At 37.3% G+C, this 24,069-nt stretch overlaps 1 protein-coding gene and 1 long non-coding RNA gene across 2 annotated transcripts in view; one reads left to right on the top strand and one right to left on the bottom strand.

Moving 5' to 3' along the window:
- LOC6038636 (irregular chiasm C-roughest protein) overlaps positions 1–24,069 on the top strand; it is a 201,015-nt gene that overhangs the window by 127,485 nt on the left and 49,461 nt on the right. The window lies entirely within an intron of this gene.
- On the bottom strand, positions 18,503–19,215 carry LOC119767811. Its single transcript, XR_005277723.1, has 2 exons — positions 18,901–19,215; positions 18,503–18,833 (listed from the first exon to the last, which is right to left on the bottom strand). It is a non-coding gene; the product is annotated as an uncharacterized LOC119767811 (long non-coding RNA).

Genomic DNA, 24,069 nt, shown 5'->3' on the forward strand with positions numbered 1-24,069 from the left:
CGTAGAATATTTTATTCGGTTCAGTACACCACTCGGTTATAAGGATTAAATCGTTTGTGGGAATGTAGAACCATGTCATGGTGGTTAATTAATGCCACCGGACATGGACTCTAAGGGCCCTTATATTGTCTTCTATATAACTGGTACTTGTCTTATAAGATGTCTAAAACATCTAGGAACTTTTTTAAATGTTATCGCTCATTCCGCAATGCATTTATTACACCGTCTCACCAAACTTGCAGTCCATCCGTTCATACGTTGGTCTTCGTTTATAAAAAAAGATGTTAACATATATATGCTTTCGCTAGAAATCGATCATCACAAAAATCATGCCTAGAAAAAAAATCAACTGTTGTCTTTGCACCCGGTTGTCCATGTGTAGGTACTGTATGTGTGTTATTCCGTTCGTTTGCGTGCAAATGCTGTTTGGTGGCGCACAACAAAAATCGATCCACATTTCAATGTCATAACACGCCACAGCACACATACGTCACGCTGCTGGCTGCCAGAGAAAGCTTTCATTTTAACCTCCTTTCCAACTTTCCCTCTCTCCCACACACTCATCTTCGTCCTTTGTCCTTGCTGTAGCGTAAGTGGATGGGTTAGAAGACAGGTGTATATATTTCATACTCGCGTTTCACCGGCAATTGCACAGCGGTTTGTTGGGGGGTTGAACTAGATTTTTGGAAAATGTTGAAAGTACTTGGGGGACCATCCACAAACCACGTGGACACTTTCTTTTTTAAATCTCAACCCCCCCCCCCTCGTGGACAATTGCCCATACAAAAAAGAAACTTTTTTGTATGGAGCGTGGACAATCGCTATACCCCACCCCCTTAAAGTGTCCACGTGGTTTGTGGATGGTCCCTGGAATAATTTGATGTAATGTAAAAAAACACAATCAAACTTAAAAGGAAACAATGAAAAAAATTAAAATTGTATTCAAGTAAGGAAATCACATAAAACTTATAAAAAACTGCCAAATCCACAAAACTAAAATTGCTATCCTTAGATATAAAACCAAACCATCAAAAATTCGTACTTCATACCAAAAACTACCCCCTTTAAAATTATTTCAAAAATTAAGGGGCAAAACTAAAATTTATTGCATTTTTTTAAATTTTTATACAATCGAATTCAGACAGTAGGTAATCGTTAACGTTAATTTATGCATTTATCATCAAATAAAAGTTTTTTTAAATCTTCAAACAAACTTTGAATTTGGGCAAAAATAATTTTTAAAATTCATCATGCAAATTTCAATTATCTATAAAGCATGAACTTTTCACAGGAAGATCATGCATATTTATCGATTAAAAATCAAATTTCTGTGTATAGATGTGTCTGTGTGTGACCAATATTTTTACTATAGTTTAAAGACCTTCCAAACGAGACCAAAAACTTGACAATTTGGCAACCTAGGTCCAACGTTTTGTTACTGTATTATTTATTTATTTTTATTATTTGAAAATCATGCATAGAATTTGAAATGCATTTTTTTACCAATTTTTAGCCGATTTTGATAATTTATGCTCGATTTGATCGGGATGGATATCAAAAATTGTTTCTAAGAATGATATAAAAAGAAGAAAAATTGTCAAATTATTTTAGATGTTTTAGAATCTCAATATGTTTATCATGAAATGTAATTTATTTATCGTTCGACAGGTATATTAAAAAAAAACAATATTTTAACTGACCTATCAAATCTTATGCTTAAGTAAATGATGTGTATGTCCGAAAATCCTATGAAAACGCATTGATTGGCTAACATTGGCTAACAAAATACCTAGAACTTCTTAAAACTAACATTTCATCCAATTTCAGCTGTCTTAGACGCAAAAGAAAAGTGATCAGTTTGGCTATTTTAGAAAACAGTAAAAAGTTTCAAAAATCTAGCTTAACATTTGAAAGAGTCGTATGAAAATTTAAAATGGCGTTTCGACCGTGTCTGGACCAAAGAGCCTATGTCTGAAAATATTTTTATCGGATTCCTCGAAAAATTTCACATAACATTTTAATAAATTGTCCGATCCGTACGTTTCCGAGACATGATTTTTTGAAAATAAAAACTGAGTTTTTCTACGCGCCACGTGAAAAAACAGGAAATAAAGAAAACGAAACAAAAAACAACTTTTTCACTAAAGCTGCGATAACTTTAAGATTTCAGCGATGATCTATACATTTTTGGGTATCAAAAGTTGCGTCTTTCAATTTGGATTTTTTTTTGCAGTTTTAGTGCAAAAAGTTGATTTTTCCTCGTTTTTGTCATTTTCCTGATTTTGCACGTGGTGCGTCGAAATACTCAGTTTTTATTTTCAAAAAAATTATAGCTCGTAAACGTACGGTTCGGCCAATTTATTAATATGTTTAGTGAAATTTTCCGATTAATCCGATAAAAATATTTTCCGACATAGGCTCTTTGGTTCAGACACGGTTAGAACGCTATTTTATGTTTTCATACGACTTATTTCAAATGTTAAGCTAGATTTTTGAAACTTTTTCTATTTTCTCAAATAGCCAAACTAATCACCTTTCTTTTGCGTCTAAGACAGCTAAAATCGGATGAAATTGCGCGGAGATATATATATATATATATATATATATATATATATATATATATATATATATATATATATATATATATATAGTTGCGTCTTTAATTACGAAAATTTTGGTACCCAGACATCTATAGGTCATCGCTGAAATTTTAAAGTTATTGCAGTTTTAGTGAAAAAAGTTGATTTTTTGCCAATTTCGTCATTCTCCGGTTTTTGCGCGCGGCGCGTCAAAAAACACGGATTTTATTTTCAAAAAATCATATCTCGGAATCCTGTTAATGAACTCCTCCCATTTTTTAGTATGTTATGTATAAATGTCCGGAGAATCCGATAAAAATATTTCCAGACATAGGCTCTTTGGTCCAGACACTGTCAAAACGACATTTTAAAGTTTCATACGCCCTTTTCATATGTTAGGCTAGATTTTTGAAACTTCTTATTATTTTTTTTTTTGAAAGGCCAACTTATCACCTTTCATTTGCGTATAAGACAATTGAAATCGGTTAAAATGGCGAGGAGTTATGATTTTTCGAAAAAAGTGGTTTTTGCGAAAATCGACGAAAATGGCAATTTTTCAGACCACCCTAACACGACGTAGGTCACCCTAATGGCCAAACAAAAAAATACGGGTCTAATTATTTCGGCCAGGGAACCCCCAGAAAAATTTTGAGCCCGATCCGAGCACTTTTGTTTTTTCCATGCTGTTTTCGTGGGGAATTGCTGTATATATATATATATTATTAAAGTAGGTTTGGCGAAAAATGACGATAATTGCAATTTTTTGAACTACCGATGTAGGTCACCCTAATGGCCAAACAAAAAAATACGGGTCTAATTATTGCATTGCATATTGAAAAAAAAATTGCATATTGAAAAAAAAATACCCAAATTAAACACAAAACAAAATTTGAGAAAAAACATTGAGACCAAAATTGAATGTAGTAATAATTATTTTTCAAAAATTCAAGATGAATTTCGCACTGATTGGTCAAAAGGACTTTTTTTTGACTCAATTTTACTCAAAAAAGACCCAGTGTGAGCGGAAAACAGCGAGTGCACCACATCGGGGGAAAGAAAAACTATGGCCAACCGGGCCAAGCTGGCATCAACAGTCAGGCAACAGGGGGCCTCAAAACCATATCCCCGGCTCAACCACCGCGTTTGGTTGTCGTGTTTGCGTGGAAGAATTGTTGAAAGCACGAGAGCAATGACACCCGGACGTGCAGGTAAATGCGAGCTTTGTGGGCCTGTTGTGTGTTCGTTACGTAGTGTGTGTGTGTGTGTGTGTGTGTGTGTGTGTGTGTGTGTGTGTGTGTGTGTGTGTGTGTGTGTGTGTGTGTGTGTGTGTGTGTGTGTGTGTGTGTGTGTGTGTGTGTGTGTGTGTGTGTGTGTGTGTGTGTGTGTGTGTGTGTGTGTGTGTGTGTGTGTGTGTGTGTGATTGCTCGAGAAAACTGTTTTGTTTTGCTGGGAAAACCTTCTCCTCTCCCTCCCTCTCCCGCTTTGTTGTAGGAGCGTTTTCTAATTCGATTGAACCCCAAGTCGATGGCGTGCAGTTGGCCTATTTGTAAAAATAGTAAACTCGAGTGAGGAATTGACGTGCGGATTGCATAAATCGAGGGCACCACTTGAAATGCTAAACTGGGAAGGATGGCCGCGCACATTGCAAAAAAAAATATTGCTCCCATTATAGGTATTGATGCAAACTGACAGCATATGCAAATGACACGGCGGGTTTAAAACTGTGTTTTTGACCGTTCATGATAAATTTTACTTTTGTTGTGAACTAGAATACAGTACAAAAATTATTAAATGAGATGCTCTAAGATTTTTGAACCATTTTCTCTTAATACTAAATACTAACAACCTTTCTAGTTTAAAATATTATTTTTTTTTTAGCACAACACTCAGGCATCCAAGAGAATTTTAGCGCGTATAATCCAAAAGGCTTGCATATTTTTGCTTCTTCTTCATGCACCTCGGGCAAACTTCCGAGGACTAAATATTGACACCTTTAATTTCCCACTGTGCACGGTTTCACCGTTCAATTTCAATCAGCAAATAGAGAGCTCAAATGCGAATAATTCAACCGGAAATGTACGACTGAATTGGGGTCATGCATGCAGAACGCAAAAACCCAAGACTTTTCAATTAATTTTCAATTGCAGTTCCCTCCGAAAAACCTCAATATCCGCAGACACGCTAAACAGGCAGACGGACTTTTCTCTGCTAAAAGGTTCGAAAAATTATCAAACATGCAATAAATGTTTGACACTTTCTGCAGAGAATTTGAATTCAACATCGAGCAGGAGTCTTAATTTCCCGCCTGAATTGCTTCTTTTAATCAAGAAGATTTTTAAGTTAAACGACTTGCCCTCTCGTCGCAATCAGACCCTTCTGCCTCTGAAGATTGTACTCTCAGTTGCAGGAAGCTCCAAATTCGGAGGGTATATGGCCAAGAATGGCGGGCTCCGGCGAAAAAGGTACCATTTTAATTAAGCCCCCTTGAGAATGTTTCGAGGTTCAGGTCCATTCGGTGTCGGTTGCAAGCATAGAATGCTTTGTTCATGCTGGCAATTAAATGTTGTTTTCAACGTTTTTATTTTGCACGATTTAATTTTAGAACATTTTCAAATATTAAAATTTTCTGTAACTATCACACAACTCGACAATTTTAAAGTTAATATCAGTAAACGCTTCAGTTTCTTCAAGTTATAATAGTTTTGAGCTCCCTTAACACATTCAACAGAGTTGAATTTTAGTGCCATGCCAATAATTAAAAGTGTAAATTTTGAGTATAAATGCTATGGAATCATGACATGCAACCATGTGCACCCTCTTTTTTTGCAACCCTCATAGATAAACGTGGATGCGCAAGGTTCCTTGAAATAATTCCACAGCACTTATACCCGAAATTTGCAATCCAATAAAAATCAGTTTTGTCAACGAAACTAAAGCGTTTACTGAAATCAACTTCAAAATTGTCGAGTTGTGTTTTTAAAATCTCTGAAAACGTTATTCTTGGGTTCGTAACATTCTCAAAGCGTGATAACTAATATGTTTGATCAAATTTTCACATACAGCAATTCCCCGTGAAAACAGAATGATTCGAAAAAACGTTACTTAATCCACCTTTTTGCAATTCCGTCGTGAAACTACTCACTTTTCCTGTCATTCTTGAACGACGAAACAGCCTACTTTTCTGTACCAAAAATAACAGAATCGAATAGCAACACTTTTCAGCACTTTTTCGAAAAGTAACACTTTTCAACATTTTTTTTTTGATTTAAACGATTTATTGACAAAAAAACATGAAAATTTGACATAGAATGTTGTATGGAACTCGTTGCAAAACTTGATTTTTTCAGCACTCTTCGTATTTATCCAACTCGGTGAACCTCGTTGGATATATGTACGACTCGTGCTAAAAAAATCCTCTTTTTGCAACTTGTTGCATAAACTACTATTAGGTGGTTGGTGCCTTCCTCTCATTTATAGAGTGATTCCAACCCCCTAAAGTGTCCACATGGTTTATGGATCTCCCCTAACGTGATCGCAGCACCTAAGAGGTCCTAATAAAAATAAGTGAAGAGTAAAAAGAATCAGACTACCTACAAACTTTTTGTCAAGACTATACAGACATACAGACTATACTATACATACTATACAGAAAATGGCATCTCTCTACACTGCTTTTTCGTGGTGATCAGACCCGACCATTTGAGGTTATGTAAATTCAGACCATTTTTTAAACTGCTTGTAATTTTTTATAGGTAAGTAGGATCTTAAAAATTCTTAAGCCACAAGAAAGATCATTTCAGAACCGTTGTAAAAATATATAATATTTCAGGTTTTCATGCAAAAACCACCCTTTTTTGCAAATCATGAAATTTATATACAGTCGTTTTTTAAGCATAACTTTTGATGTACTTTACTTAATCTTATTGAGACTTATGGGAACCCAAAACAAATCGAATGAGGCCAATACGGTCAAAATCGACTCAGTCTGTGGCGAGGTATTGCAGTGACATTGATTCGGTACACACGGTAGTAACAGAAAATTACAGCCAAACACACAGACATTTGTTCAGCTGGTGATTCTGAGGCGATATGTATAAATGACGGTAGGTTTAGGGGGTTTAATTAAAAAGTTCATTTTTCGAGTGATTTTATAGCCTTTCCTCAGTAAGGTGAGGGAGGCAAAAAGTTATCCGATTGGGCTCAAAATTCTTCCAAAGGTTCCTTGGCTGAGATAATTAGACGCCCTCAGTGTCCCCCATCACTGAAGACAGCTAAAATCGGTTTAAATGGTGCAGAGTTACGATTTTTTGAAAAATGTGGTTTTTGCAAAAACCGGCGTAGGTCACCCTTATGGCAAAAAAAAAAAAAAAAAATACGGGTCTAATTATTTCGGCCAAGGAACCTACAGAAAAAAATTGAGCCCGATCGGAGAACTTTTTTTTCGAATCATGCTGTTTTCGTGGGGAATTGCTGCATACAAGCTCTTGAAAATTAAATTTCACATGTTAAAATCCCTTAAGGCTCTCATTTTTTGCTCTGCATAAATAACAAAACAAATGTAATAGCTTTCCCTCAGGCACAGTACGTTTCGGTGTGATATTAAATTTAACCATGCGCAAAAATTCTAATATTCGCTTCGAAGCGATAGTACAAAGTACACCTATAAGTACACGCGTGTCGTGGATCCTACGTTATAAGACAATTCCACCGATCGTAAAAACTGATACCAACCCGACGCGCGACGGAAGCTCATATCATGGTTCGGTGGAAGGATTTTTGTTTTATTCCTGCTACCTCACGCTGGCTGATCCTTTTCCCCACCAAAAAAAGCTCAATATGATTTAACACGTGGTATATCTGCGGTGCAGAGCAGTGGAGTTTCGTTGGCTACGGATCGGATTGGATCGAAAAGGCGGCGAGCTTTCGAGACCAAACACCCGAAAGAGAGCACTTTCATATTTAACGACTGACATGACTGAAACAGCTTCGTAGCTTCAGATGTCCTAAACATCGCATCGTGCTTTGCTTGGAACGGTCGTCATCCTCGCCACATGGAAGCTGGCTGCCATCATCACTGTGAGAGTAAAGCCAGCTAGCAGCCCGAACGAGCTTGGTGGGATGAGTTATAGTTTCCAATATAAGAATTTTCACGCGACGAAGCACTACGATTACCTGCAAGAAAAAAACGCAACGAGCTTTGCGTTCCCTTAGACGGAGATGAGCCATGGTTTGACAAAAGCTAATATTGCAATCCCAGTTAAAGAATGGTCCTGTTGGTTCAGAGGTGGTGAGCAATAGATTCTATCAAGTTATTAGGCTGAAATATATATAGAATTCTCCTCTTTTTCTTGTATTTTTTTATTATTTTGTATTGGGCGTTTTTCTTATGCACAGCGAAACTATTTTTTAAATATTCATTAAATTGAAATATTTTCATTTATTAGATTAGATTAGATTAAATTGAAATATTTTCATTTTTCATTAAAAAAAAATATTTATTGAGCAATATTATACAAAGAAAATGTGTTGCTGTGTTGTGTTATATTAAACTTTTTTTGACCCAAAATCTGTCACTATTGCCTAATAAATATTACCATCATTTTTTCTGTATATACACGGAGAAAAAAGAGTTCCCAAAATCGTGAACAAGCGTTCATGAAAATGGGAACCTCGAACAAAGTGTTCAAATTTCATGGTACGTTTTTCAAAATCGTACCATGGGATTTGAACACTTTGTTCGAGGTTCCCATTTTCATGAACGCTTGTTCACGATTTTGGGAACTCTTTTTCTCCGTATAGCACCCACGAAAACAGCATGGAAAAACAAAGTGCTCGATCGGGCTCAAAATTTTCTGGGGTTCCTGGCCGAAATAATTAGACCCGTATTTTTTGTTTGGCCATTAGGGTGACCTACGCCGTGTTAGGGTGGTCTGAAAAATTGCCATTTTCGTCAATTTTCGCAAAAACTACTTTTTTCGAAAAATCATAACTCCTCGCCATTTCAACCGATGTCAATTGTCTTATACGCAAATGAAAGGTGATAAGTTGGCCTTTCAAAGAAAAATAGTAAGAAGTTTCAAAAATCTAGCCTAACATATGAAAAGGGCGTATGCAACTTTAAAATGCCGTTTTGACGGTGTCTGACCAAAGAGTCTATGTCTGGAAATAATTTTATCGGATTCCCGGACATTTTACATAACAAACTAAAAAATGGGAGGAGTTCATTAACAGGATTCCGAGATATGATTTTTTGAAAATAAAATCCGTGTTTTCTGACGCGCCGCGCGCAAAAACCGGAGAATGACGAAATTGGCAAAAAATCAACTTTTTTCACAAAAACTGCGATAACTTAAAAATTTCAGCGGTGACCTATACATGTCTGGATACCAAAAGTCTTTTAATTACAAAAATTTTGGTACCCAGACATGTATAGGTCATCGCTGAAATTTTAAAGTTATCGCAGTTTTAGTGAAAAAAGTTGATTTTTTGTCAATTTCGTCATTCTCCGGTTTTTGCGCGCGGCGCGTCAAAAAACACGGATTTTATTTTCAAAAAATCATATCTCGGAATCCTGTAAATGAACTCCTCCCATTTTTTAGTATGTTTTGTAAAAATGTCCGGAGGATCCGATAAAAATATTTCCAGACATAGGCTCTTTGGTCCAGACACTGTCAAAACGACATTTTAAAGTTTCATACGCCCTTTTCATATGTTAGGCTAGATTTTTGAAACTTTTTATTATTTTTCTTTGAAAGACCAACTTATCACCTTTCATTTGCGTATAAGACATAAGAAATCGGTTAAAATGACGAGGAGTTATGATTTTTCGAAAAAAGTGGTTTTTGCGAAAATCGACGAAAATGGCCATTTTTCAGACCACCCTAACACGGCGTAGGTCACCCTAATGGCCAAACAAAAAAATACGGGTCTAATTATTTCGGCCAGGGAACCAGAAAAATTTTGAGCTCGATCCGAGCACTTTTGTTTTTTTCCATGCTGTTTTCGTGGGGAATTGCTGTATATACAGCAGTTCCATTTCAAAAGAGCCTAAACCGAAAAAAAAGTTCTCCGATCGGGCTCAAAATTTTTCTGGGGGTTCCTTGGCCAAAATAATTAGACCAGTATTTTTTTGTTTGGCCATTAGGGTGACCTACATCGTGCTAGGGTGGTTCAAAAAATGGCAATTTTCGTCATTTTTCACAAAAACCTCTTTTTTGAAAAAATCATATCTCCGCGCCATTTCATCCGATTTAAGCTGTCTTAGACGCAAAAGAAAGATGATGAGTTTGGCTATTTGGGAAAAATAGTAAAAAGTTTTGGGTATCAAAATTTTTGTAATTGAAAGACGCAACTTTTGGTACCATAACATCTATAGGTCATTGCTAAAATTTAAAAGTTATCGCAGTTTTAGTGGAAAAAGTTGATTTTTTGCCGATTTCGTCATTTTCTCGTTTTTGCGCGTGGCGCGTCGAAAAACTCAGTTTTTATTTTCAAAAAATCATATCTCCGAAACGTACGGTTCGACATCGCCATTTTTTTGTTATATTATGTGAAATTTTCCGAGGAATCCGATAAAAATATTTTCAGACATTGGCTCTTTGGTCCAGACACGGTCAAAACGCCATTTTAAGTTTTCATGCGACTTTTTCAAATGTTAGGCTAGATTTCTGAAACTTTTTACTATTTTTCCCAAATAGCCAAACTCATCATCTTTCTTTTGCGTCTAAGACAGCTTAAATCGGATGAAATGGCGCGGAGATATGATTTTTTCAAAAAAGAGGTTTTTGTGAAAAATGACGAAAATTGCCATTTTTCGAACCACCCTAGCACGATGTAGGTCACCCTAATGGCCAAATAAAAAAATACGGGTCTAATTATTTTGGCCAAGGAACCCCCAGAAAAAATTTGAGCCCGATCGGAGAACTTTTTTTTTGGTTTAGGCTCTTTTCAAATGGAATTGCTGTATATATATATATATATATATATATATATATATTTTTTAAAGGACATTCACATCGTCTTTGCAGACTGGATACTAATATTAAACGGGACAAACATAGAACGAAAAACTCCAGAAGGATAAGGCGGGAATCGAACCCGCACCCCATAACAACTTAGGGATCGGCAGCCGAAACCACTAACCACCGCACCACGAGGCCCTGTTGTTTATCAATGTTTGAAGCAATTGGTGTTTGACCAGAATTGGGTACTTAAGCCCTATGTCAATTTTTATGTACAACGGTAAAAAACACGATTAAAAACCATTTCTGATCACTTTTTTTCATTTTAATGCAAAAAAAAAAATTGACAAGACAACATTTTTTCGATGGATCAACTATGTTCCCCTTGGAACGAGATGTCAAGTAGGAGCTTTTCTGTCAATAAGGACCGCGAGTTTAATTTTTCAAAATTGATTAAAAAATTCATTTTAAACTCTTTGTGGTCGAATAAAGGGTCATTGTACTCAGAAAAATAAGCTTTATCGCTGTAAACAATAATATCAGCAATCTAAGCTTCATTTTAGGACCCAATTAGGTAATAAATTACGCGTTGTGTTGAAAATCCAATGACTACGATTAAATTAGCGATTAATCGCTGCATGTAACAACTACCGAACAAGACTAGTTGTCATTCGTCAAGTCTAGAGTTGTGGTTTGGTTGAGCGTTTTAGCAGAATGCATTACTATGAATGCAAAGAGACGAGTTGTTCCTTTTAACTCCGCTTTATATTTTAATATCCTAATAGATAAGTATTTCGTCTACTACTTGCAGACTTCATTAAAATATATAGCGGAATGAAAAGGAACAACTCGTCTGTTTGTTTTCAAAGTCTAGAGTCTTTTTTTTTTTTAAAAAAATCCCTACAAGCTATTTTTTATGCATATGTTTCTAAGATCTATTAAAAAAACAAAACTCTAAAAGTGTACAATCGTTGATTGAAACAACTCATGACTGCTGGTGGTGAAGGGAGATTGCGTTTTGATCGCAGCAAGTTGGTGACTTAACCAATCATTAAAACGTTTATTCGTCCCTGCCACAACCAGCGATCAAATGGCAGTCAGGAAAACGAGATCAATGCATACTCAGAGGACTTTTCTCCAGGCAATTTTCTTTCAACCTAGATTATCTGGTACAAATTTAATTTTGTTTTTGTCACCCCTTAGCCACCCTTCAAAGTTGGCCCGAAAAATCGAGTGCAAAAAAAAATATTTTAAAAAAACTTCAAAACTTCAATAGAATTTTCAGTGCAATCAGCTGAAATTGATTTGAAATGCATTCCCCTGCGTTTTAAATCATTTTCAACATGTTTGGGTTGTTTTAAACACCTTTTGAGTTTTGGAAAATTTTCGATGTTTAGTATCGCAAAAAGTTTTTTTTTCGCTAATTTTTATGTTTTCGTCAAATCATACTTTTTTCAAACAAATGATTGCAAAACAACTGAACTAGTGTAAAATGCATTTTAAAACACTTTTTGCATGAAAATGTTGAGACTGTGGCTTGCTATTTCTATTTTTTTTTTTTTTTTGCACAATTCGCTTTAAATTCAAGAATAAACAGTTCAAGCCCTTCCCAAATTGATCCACAGATCACATCGCCCAATGATGCTCAAATCTGTGTGCAAGCCTGTTCAGAGAGCTATAAATTAATCCTGCAAATGAAACCAAAACCAACACAACGACCACTTGCACTCTCCCCAAAACTGAAACTATTACTGCGGTTGGTCGGAGGCCACCATCGTTGCTGCTGGTGCTGATGCTTTTTCCCAGAGGTTATACCAGCTCTCAGGCCTCTGTGGTTTGTAGTCGACTTATTTTCGGATCAGATTTTAGCAAATTTGTCTCATGTTATGTTATTTGTAGAATATTCTAAAAAATAATGATCTCAAATTATTTTATAAAGATTAAAAAAGAAAAATGTTTGTATTTATGTTTAAACATTCTCGCGTATTCAATTAGGAAACTTATACGATTAAAGGCCGTTATTCATTACTTCAAGGCTACCGGTGCACCACGATCTATTCGGTCGCATCATCATGCGGTGCGGTTCAACTGGCCAAATTCCGCCACCCAAGTGACCATAACCTCTATCTACTGGCACTGGCCAACCAACGCCCCAAAACTCCGAACGACCAACCAAACCAGACCGATGATAGCGGAACCAGCTAATAGCATCGATGCTCCATTTCCATTACAGAAATCAATTAAAATAATACACGTTTCATCAGATTAAATTTTATGCACGGCAGTTATCCTTGCACACCCCACCTAGGCTTCAGGATAGACGATCCTAACCCAAGTTACGATATAGGGCAGACTATGTTGAGTCATTATCTCTCCAGCGGAACCATTTCGGTATCTTTCTACTCATCGACGACTAGGTCGGCTGCTGCTGCTGCTGGCGGCAGTCTTTCACGAGCCAAAGCTAGCTTCCAGGTTTCTGCCTCTAATATATGTGCCATTAGGGGGGAAGCTACGAAGAAAATTGCGACAAATTGAGTAATGAAATCCGGGAACTCGACGACGACGTTATTGAGGAGGAACCAAGGTGGGGGCGGGGAAAACAATGTAGGTGGTGGGGACGATGAGTTTTCCATCTGGGAGAGCTAGCTAGTTATACAGAACTGTGCTGATGCTGATCAGGCTTATCAGAAGAGAAAGGGGGAAGACATGGGTGATGGAATAAAGATAGTTTAAATTGTGAACTATTAAACCGTGTCGGAAATTAAACGTCTGCCGTGTTTGGAAAGAAGCTTCAAGAGAGATATTGAATTGGGGATTAAAGAGATATCTTATTAATTTTAGCATATCACCAACAAAATATATAGAATAATATGAACATCTTGTATTAAAATCTAAACTTAAATTAAAACTTTATTTTATTATTCTAGAGAAACCATAAATTAGTTTCCCAAGTAGCAAGAAAAACATCGCTCTTTATTTTGTTGTTCAACACTTGCTGCATAAGTGTTTTTATTCGTTAGTTATTGAACAAGTGTCAACAAATTTGGTCAATTGTTCACATTTTGACCAAAAAACCATTGTTCAACATGGCTGTGTAACACAAATGCCAAATCTAGCAACGGATTACGAACAGTTCATTTTGAAGGTTATTCTGACCTCAATGCAACATGCTTGTAGAACTCGAAAAGCAAAATGACATTTGCAGACATGATGTTTCATTTCAGTTTGCTAAACGTGATAACATAGTAGATTTGACTTTTGGCTTCGGCTGGGATTTCTCGTAAACTAGTTGTTTATGTGAAGTTCGCGTTTGTGTTCTAAACACCGAGCACGGACATGTTGACGAAACAAGCAAGGATAGTTCTAAAAATAGATTTTTTTTTTTTTTTGAATTAAATATACTTTATTGAATCTTTCTTATAATAATTACATTTGGTTTACATAATAAGTGGTCAGCTGTGGCTCTTCAGCTTTAGTTTGCTTTTCGTGATTTAAACACTGTTCATATTCATAACTTTAAAAGTATATGATTTATCATTTTTGTAACACTAGGTACAATGAAGAAAAAAATTAAGAAAACATAACCTAACCTAAAACTAACTTAATCTTACCATAAACTAAACCAATCCTTGAATCAAGGGGTATTCAGATATAGCACATTTTTCCCTGAATTTCAAACATTTTTCTTGAATCTTCTGATCCAACATTTTTACTTCTGCTAATTCATGAACCTCACTTGATCTAGTCCAGCCAGGAACATTCAAAACCATTTTGAGTACCTTGTTTTGGACACGCTGGAGCTTCAATTTATGAGTTCTAGCGCAACACTCCCAAACAGGTACTGCATACTCAATAACGGGGTAAATTATTTGTTTGTAAACTGCTAGCTTATTTTTCAAAGATAACTTTGATTTTCTGTTAATTAAAGGATACAAACACCTGATGAGAATGCTGCACTTGTTCAATATTTTATCTACATGCTGTCGAAACAATAGTTTCGAGTCAAGTATGAGACCTAAATATACAACTTCCTTTGACCAGGGTATTGAAACATCATTCATTTTAATCAAAACATCATCCTTTGGGACAAATCGGGCCGATTTGGAAAGTGGAAAAATGATGGTTTGAGTTTTGGCTGCATTTATGCGAATTTTCCAGTCGCCAAAGTATTCGGAAAGAACGTCAAGACCCTTCTGAAGACGGCCAACTAAATATCTGGTTATTTTACCCTTATAAATAACGGCAGTGTCATCAGCAAAAAGTGACAACACACCATTACCAGGAAGAGTAGGCAAATCAGATGTAAAAATATTGTACAGAAGTGGGCCAAGAATACTTCCTTGGGAACCCCAGCATCAATGTTGAATAATCCAGAAGCAATCCCATTCAGAAAAACCTGAACGATCTCTCCGAAAGATAGTGCTGGATAATTTTGATAAGATACATTGGAAAACCGTATAAATACAGTTTATGTATCAAACCATCATGCCAAACATTGTCAAAAGCCTTCTCAACATCCAACAAAGCCATAGCAGTTGATTTAGACTCAAGCTTGTTCTGCTTGATGATTTTAGTTACTCTCGTAAGCTGATGAGCAGTATTATGCCCCTTTCGGAAGCCAAACTGCTCATTCAAAATTATATTATTATCGTTGGTAAAATCCAAAAGCCTTGAATAGATGACCTTCTCAAAGAGTTTGGACAGACTACTCAAAAGACTAATGGGACGATAACTTGTTGGCGATGTTGGATCTTTTTGAGGCTTTAAAATTGGTATGACTTTGCCCAGTTTCCAATTGGTGGGGAAGTAACCAAGTTGCAAACATTTATTGAAAATATTGGCTAGATGTTGAAAGAACTGATCACTCTGTTTTTTCAACACTAGATTAAAAATGTTATCAAAGCCAGGAGCTTTCATATTTTTCATTTGTTTAACTGCAACTTTGACTTCCTCACCAGAAACATGGGAATCTGCAGGAAATTCAAAGGTAGAGTCATTGATTGTTGAAATACTATTGGCAACTGATGTTTCTTTACGGCTGGTCATGGAAGCGCCAAGATTATGTGAACTAACAAAATGAAGCCCAAGTGCATTTGCCTTTTCCTCGGATGTAATCAAAGGAGAATCCTCAACAATAAGAGGAGGAATAGGCTTTGGTTTGTTTTTAAGAACTTTTGAAAGTTTCCAAAATGGTTTTGAATAATTCCCAAGCTGGCTTACATGTTTTGAAAATTCTTGATTTCTGATATTGTCAAGTCGGTCTTGTATGATTTTGTTCAAATTGTTAACTGAAATCTTTTGTCATAGTCCCCAGTCCGTTGATATTGTCTCCTATAAACATTCCTAAGTCTAATCAAGTGTTTAGTATCTACGTCAATATCAGTTACCTTAAAATTAACAGGAACCTCCCGAACGTTGGCAGCCTCTGCTTGGTTGATAGCCTGCTGGATCACCTCCAGCGAACGATCAATATCAGCAGAAGTTTCCGGGTGTTGATCATAGTCGATGTTGCTGTCTACCACTTGCTGAAACTGCTGCCAGTCAACGTTGTGGTAATCTTTCCGGGTTGGTTGCCGCTGCGGAGTAACGGAAGCTCCAACCTCCACAACCACCGGATAGTGATCAGAACTCAACTCTTCAAACACCTCAGGATGAGCCACGTTCTCAGCCATATTGGTAATGAAGAAATCGATGATTGAGTGATTCCCAGACCGAGCCACCCTCGTTGGACGATCCGGACTCACAACGTTGTAGTATCCGTTTTGCAGATCGTTGTGCAGAATCACTCCGTTCCGATTCCTCCTGCTGTTGCCCCAAACTTCATGCTTCGCGTTGAGGTCACCAGCGATGATGTACTTTGCGCTCCGCCGTGTCAGCTTCTGGATATCGCCCTTCAGTTTTGCTGCTGAACCATCTCTGGCATTCACCTGACGTGGGCAGTATGCAGCAATGAAGAGTACTGGGCCAACCGAAGTGGGAATTTCCACTCCAACGGCCTCGATGATGTCCAGCTTAAAGTGTGGCAGCCGGCGTGGCTTGAGATCACGATGAACAGCGACAAGCACACCTCCTCCTCCAGACGTGGTCCTGTCGAGCTGCGTCGCAATCTTGTAGTTTTGCAGATAAACTTTTTCACCGGGCTTCAGATGAGTTTCCGTGATGTTCTAAAAATAGAAACAGCTTATGTTCGAAAGAAGTTTTGGCAAACTGTTAGTGAACTTCGTAAAACCTAGATGACCGCTGACTTCTTATTGACGTTAAGGCCTGCTCATCCAACATAAAAAGTGGAAAAAAGCAGACGCGCGCCCGGACTTGACATTTGGATTGATCGAGAGTTCGATACTTGCCCTGAGCATTCTTCATCAAAAAGGAAAACTGAAAATGCAGCACCGGGAACCAGCAGCAGTAGTAGAGTAGTAGTAGTAGCAAGCGATGATAGCACTCAAACATAATTGAAAAAAAAAATCCCAAAGGCATAATTAAGAAATTGAATGATTTTTTTATGGTTGATATTTTTTTTATTATCCATCATTCATAAATGGCGTATCCCTGTCCAAACTAATAAATTACAAAAAACTGGTAGTTAAATATCGTAAAGCGACATTTCTCACAACTAAAGGAAGAAATGATGAAAAAATAACTTTTGAGGGAACACCTTGAACATATTTTATGAAAACCCTGTTTAACATTCTTGTCTGCCACGATATGTTCTTGAATGGTTATAAAAACGTTTGCCTAACTCCCTCCTGAATCTTAAAGGCAGAATGTTGCTAAACGGTTCAAACGACGTTATCCAACCCGGTTCAGAATCTTATAGTCAAGAGTTCTTATGACATGTTCAACAAACGTTCTCTATGCAAGTATGACGTGCGCTGGTAAAACTTAATTAAACCACGCACATTTCTAACGGGTTAAGAGATGTTCAACAACAGAAAAACGTGCGCTTTTTCCAGCGTTCAAGAGTTCTCAGGGACGTTGGGAAAACATAGTAAATGAGTTCAACAACAAGTTCGGAAATCTTTTGGCGAACAAAGTGTGCTACTTGGGTTGTTTCCATTCGATCTCAACAATGTATGCCACAAATTTGATTTAAATGTGAGTATCTTACAATCACAGGATTATTTCTTATCAAAATCTGTCAGAATCGATTTGCTCCAAAATTTGTTAATTTTTATAAAAGATTTTGCCAAATCTGCACTTGCCTTGTCAATCTGGCCTTCAACCCGTGCTTAATGGCAATTTCTGCAGGCAGGATAATGTGCGTTCACAAAAAAAAAACATGACCGGAAGCTGGATGTTCTCCTTAACCGATGACTCGTGCAAAACCTTATTGATGTAACCCAAGAACGCCAAACGCATCGCCATTGAGCAAACAGGATGGATCTTCAAGGATCTCTGCATACCCTTCCTACTCAAGATAAGTTCCTATTATTCTGTGTCATCGGCGGATATCATCCGAGTCGACCGTAGCAAACGAAAAATTTTCGGCACTGAGATTTCCGGATGCCGGCGGTGAAACCCGCGGTATCATTTGTGCGCTGCAAAAAAAAAACCCTTTTTACAAAACTGCCGTTTTACGGCGATATGATGTAAACGCCATTTTGAACATTTTCAATTTTATTGTACAGTCTGATAAAGAATGTTAAAAGCTACCTCCTGACGAAAGAATTTTTCAAAAAACTGCTCTGGGGGCCATTTTATTAAACAAACAAACAATGATGTATACTCCAATTTTACTCATCATGATGTATGTATACACACTACGAAAAAAAACGTGTAATTTTCGGTTATATTAGATGCACATAACTGGAGCATCAAATCAGACCTAATGTCGCGTTGAATAAGACGTAAAATTACACGACCATAAATCATCAAAGGTCGTGTAAAATTACATTTAACGTGACTCCGGTAGGTCGCTTTTCGAATAGGAATCTTAAAATTCTTATTGGAATAAAAAGCCTGTTAATACTGTCCAAAACAAAAATGTATTTATTGTAACACATCATAATTTTACGACACAACTTAAATCACTGCTCAAAATAGTTTTTCTTCTTCAATTTTCCGCCGGATTTTCACCCTTGGCTTTTGTTCCACTTGAAATCTCTCGGCTTGCGATTTGCAATCAGTCGAACACTCCGCGGGAGAAGGCATCAAGGTGGCAAAACTGGAGAGAACTCACTTCTTGCGCACTACGTTTTAATCCTCTCCGGGAACTTCCACATGGAAAGAAAGTGTTCAGCCAAGAACAAGAAGCGGCTTGCCGGAACAGTTCATCATGGGTGCCTGCCGCAACCTGCCATAAACAAGACGACAAAAAACATCAGCGATCTGTTTCACCACTTAAACATTAATAAACTTACCTTTATCTTGAACGGTAGTAGGTTCTGGCCAGTAAAGGTTCAAAATTGAAGATTGTTTCGCCCGAAAATGACTGCTGCAACAAAATTCTTAGCGACGTCGAGCATGGCGAACGTTTTGACAGTTCACCAATCGGACGAAAATGTAACGGCTGAAGCGCGTGTAATCGGGTTTCATTTGATGTAGAATTACATCTTATTTGATGCTCCAGTTATGTGCATCAAATAAAGCGTAATATTGGGTTATTTGACCTGTAATTTTAGGTTTTATATAATGTAGAGGAGTACCAATGGGAATTTCATCAATTTACGTCATAATATACATAATTTTACATCTAAAATACGTTTACACGATTCAATAATAGGCCAATTCAACGATTACGTCAAATGTAATATTCCAAATTTTTTAGTGTGTACATTGAAAATTGATAGAAGTCAAATTCAATACTATTTGAAAGTTGATTTGAGGTTTTTGGGTCCAAATCAAGACTGGGCAATATTTTTTTACATAATATCGATTTAATTCTTGAGGAGACGTCCATTAGGCGTCATCCATAAAGTACGTCACGTTCTGAGGGAAGAGGGGGGTTTTGAGCAAACGTGACATTGCGTGTTAAAAGCATAGGGAAATCGTGACAAAGGGGGGTGGAGTAAATTTTGGCTGATTTTAATGTGACGTACTTAATGGATGACACCTTATCCACATCCACGTAGACACTTTTTTGAAAATTCTAGACCCACCCACCTCCCATGCGGACAATTGTTCATGCAAAAAATGTGTTTATGGAGCGTAGACAATCGCTAAGGGAGCGTTCTTTTATTACGTAACGCCAACAGTTGGATTTTTAGGCCCCCTCGCCTCCTCGTAACAAAATTTCCATACAAATTTTATTTTTTTTGTATAGAGCGTAACACGGCCTCCGACTCCCCTCCCTCCCCCCACTGCGTTACGTAATAAAAGCTCTCTAATACCCTCTCCCCCCTTAAAGTATCCACGTGGACAATGCATTATGGGATCCGCTCAGCTGTCAAAATAGCTGGCATTTTAAATACAGTGGACTCTCTCGTTATCAATATTGAAGGGACCGTCGAGAGAGGGAGTTATCAAATTATAGAACGAAAAATCAAAGCAATCTTCTTGAAGGGACTGAAAATTTTATTGACAGCAGGAGCAATATTGATATCGAGAAGATCGACAGCCAGAGAGTCCACTGTATACCCTACTTTGATCGAGCAATGTATACATACATCATTGTGAAGGAAATGTAGTGTTTTTTTATTGCTATTTTTTCGGCCAAATGATGTTTGTGGTTTAAAATCGTAGAGAATAGGAAAAAACCAGAAATTTTGTAGGGGCCACATTTTTATTATACTTTATAACAGTTTCTACAGAGCAGACCTTAAATTAGTCATTTTGAATTGAAAAAATGAACAAAAACAGCAAATCGTGTCTACAGCAAAATCACCTCAATGGCGTATACATCATATCGCCGTAAAAGGGCAGAAAAGGAGAAAATTAATAAAAATGTGCAATTTATTACCAGCTTTCATCGGTTTAGGATGCGGATTGGAAGCAATCAGTTCTATCGTGAGGGGGAACCCCTTCTGGGACATCCGCGTAATCCAGTACACGATCCATTTGAGGGCCCTTTGTTGTCTTCCCGGACCAATGTAAGCTCATCTGGAACATGATCGTTCAGCGCGGAATGTTGTACTTCCGGCAAGCCATTTTCAGTGGAACACGGTTTTTGATCTCAGAAAGACATTCTCCGAGTAACGCTTGGATTCATCCACTTTTCACAAATTTCCGGCGTGACTAAGACTTGTAACTGTCCAGATGTTGATCCGCTTCTCAAACTAAATGCACACATTGTTTACCTCGCTTCGAATTTTTTTGACAGATCAAATGGGTGGGGTTCATTATAGGAATGCATGATTTTTGGCTTATTGCCTATCTACAATAGCTTAGAAAATTGTACGTAGCGTATGAATTTGAATCCATGGAATTGATTCTGATCACCTACAGTGTAGAAGTAAACCAACCATGGTTTAGAAAATTCAAACAAAACAATATAAAAGAGTAGGATATTACAAAAATGACTTTTGGACGGGCATTCAAGGGTTTGTTCCGGTGGGCATACTAAGCCCAAATCCAAAAAATGAGCTTGGTTTGACGTAACAGGAGCTGGCGGAGCGCCCTTCAATTTTAAATGGGATTTAACCCGTAAGTTGTAAACCGTAAGTTGGGTTGGAAACCACAATTCATTTATAAAACTAATTGAAACTTAATGTTTAGGGTGATAAAAGCTAATTTGTTCGCCTCGTCTCGTCACCGAAGAATTGACGGCCGAAACTAGGTTAAATCACACCTGAGTTCAAATGAATTTGGTACAAACTTTAAAGTAAACTGAACTGTACGTTGTAGCGGGATGGAGGAATATTTGCTATACTTTCACCTACAAGTGGGGTTTATTTGGAGAACGATGAGAAAGACCGATGTAAGTGATCAAATGGACGGATTTGTACGAACTAAATACTAATAAAATTCTTCAGCTTTTAGCTGGCACACGTTACACCCAAATACGAAGGTGTCTGCTCAAAGGAACTTGTACTTCCTCTCCGATCACCCCAACGCAATACACACTTGTGACATAGACCATTTTATCATCAAAATGATCGTGCACCTACTGTGCAATGTTTCAATCGATTTAATCAGTATATTTTCAAAATCAAAAGATGAAATTGCTTTAAAAAATTAGTATCAATACAAATTTGTGAAAAAATTGAAAAAATTTACGCATTTTCCAACAACATGTATGACGTGTCACAAGTGTGCACGATCATTTTGATGATAAAATGGTCTATGTCACAAGTGTGTATTGCGATATCCGGGAAACGGAAGCGAATTTCCAAAATCGAATTTAAGCATCTTGTAGTGTTTGTTAAGTATAGTAAAACTTCATCATTAACTCATTTTCGAACAAAATCGTCGTTGTCACAAGATAGCACACAACAGACGGTATGTTAAAGTTTTTATGATTCCCCTCTCCTCTCAAGTGATCGTGTAGTTTATAGATGACCCCTATAATGTACATACAAATTACAGTAACTAAGGAGGACTAAGCAATATAAATCATTTGAAATGAGAAACATTATTTACCTCATTATTTTTATTCTCTCTTTTCAGGTATCAATGATGCAAAAAGAATAAATCACTCATCAATAATTAGTAGATAACAAACAGGTAGTTTTGTATGCAATCCACAATGTTCAAAATATGTTATCAATCGAATACTTTTTTGAAACTTTACATTTATTGTTTGGAAAAAATACTGTTCTGAGACAAGCAATGGTCTTCCTCCCCGAAGCCATCGCATGAAATTGAATTTCAAAGTGGACCACCACAAAGACAGACAAGTGGTACTGATTCTGGTGTATAATCTGACACTTGTTTCAGTTTTGGTGTCCGTTTGTTCACTACCTCTCTCCCCAGAGTTCCGTCCCCTCTCCCTAAGAAAATATGTTTGTATTTCTGGACTTTTCCGTCTTATCTTCTGCCGTAGCTTTAACCGGTTCAGTGTCCACCAAGCAGTGGCGCCCGATTGTCGATGGATCAGCACCACCAGACTGGAAGGTAAATATTTGCTTTCATTCCGCCACCCAAAACAAGCAATCTTTATACCTTTTTCCTTGTCTAATGGCCAAGCCTCTAGCACCTCCTCTTGCCCAAGGCCTGGCTGGTGTTTCGTGTTTTTGTGTGAGCCTCGTTGCAGGAAGACCACAGATGGCACACTATTTTTCAACCCCTCCCCCTGTCAGGGTGGAGGGAAATGTCCTCAAATTGCTTGTTAATGGTTATTTTCCAGCCTTTTTCGGATAACTTGAAGAGAGAGAAAAAAGTGGAACAGGTTAGAAAAAATGTCAGGAAGCAAAAAAAACGGGAGATGAAAGGAAAATGGACTTTAAGTGCCAAAAAACATAGATGATTCTTGGAGGTTTGCACAGAACCAAGACGATGAACTGTTTCATGTTGTTCTTCGGAGAATAGTTGAACACACAGAGTAGATGAAATCTCAGTAGAATCATAAATCAGGAAATTTTCTTCGGTTAAAGATCACGTCACATTTAATATTAAATTAAAATTAAGGCAGGTGAAACACAAGCATTTTTTGAAACTTTTTTTTTTCTATTTGTTTATCTTAAATCTGCGATTTCCCTTAGAATACCATCCAGAAGGATGGTCCCTGGTGTCCCACCAGGAAAGAGTGTGATGGCCTTTGAACGAGTGTGACGATGATCCTTTTCGGTGTAGTTCCTGCTGTTACCTCGTCGGTCGTCGTCATCGTCAACGTTGTAGGTCGTCCTGGGCCCGTTTTCTCTGCCTATCCTGATTTGGCTGGACCTCACTCGGCTCAGATGCTCGGGGATGATGACTGGCCTCGTTGAAAGTACGTTGAGAGAATCAATAATTTTTAACCCAGAGGCATCGTTCGGCCGAAGAGCATTCTGTGGTCTCACACGCATACACACTCACGCAACGCAAACATTGGCGCAAAAAAGGAGCAGATCCAAATCCTTTTCAAATCCCGGCTGGGACCGGTTATACCGGAAAAGAAAGAGCCCTAGCGCTGAGAGATCGTTGTGCTAGGTTATGGGTTTTGGTATGTTTATTTAAAACGCTACTGTGCGAAACCTCAAACTTTCTATGAGAGCTCGCACACGTTCACACATGCGTGAAAAACGACCACACGTGGAAACGAAACATGCTCTCTAACTTTCCCCTAGCGTATGCTTGGATGAAAAAGGAACTCTAAAAACAAAACCTTCAACGCCAAAGTTGTAATTTTAAGAAAACACAGAATTCCCATTTATAACTTTTTTTTTCTTAGCAAGAAACACAATCACATCAAAAATAAAAGCATCCTAATAATTTAATATGAACAAAGAAAAAATTAAAACTTGGTCAGCAATGGATGGAAGTACCTAGTAGTGGCAAGTAGTGGCAAATAGAATTAAATGAGATGCGAAAGGATTCGGTTAGGGTTCATATTTGGGATGAAAGGCAAGTAAAAATAAATGACTAGACATAATTAAAACAATCAAACTCTAGGAAGGCTCCCCTAGGCGTGGACGAAAAGATTTAGTTTGTTAATTTTAGGATTGAAAGCTTTT

This window comes from Culex quinquefasciatus, chromosome 1, assembly GCF_015732765.1.
Source record: "Culex quinquefasciatus strain JHB chromosome 1, VPISU_Cqui_1.0_pri_paternal, whole genome shotgun sequence".
Taxonomy (NCBI): domain Eukaryota; kingdom Metazoa; phylum Arthropoda; class Insecta; order Diptera; family Culicidae; genus Culex; species Culex quinquefasciatus.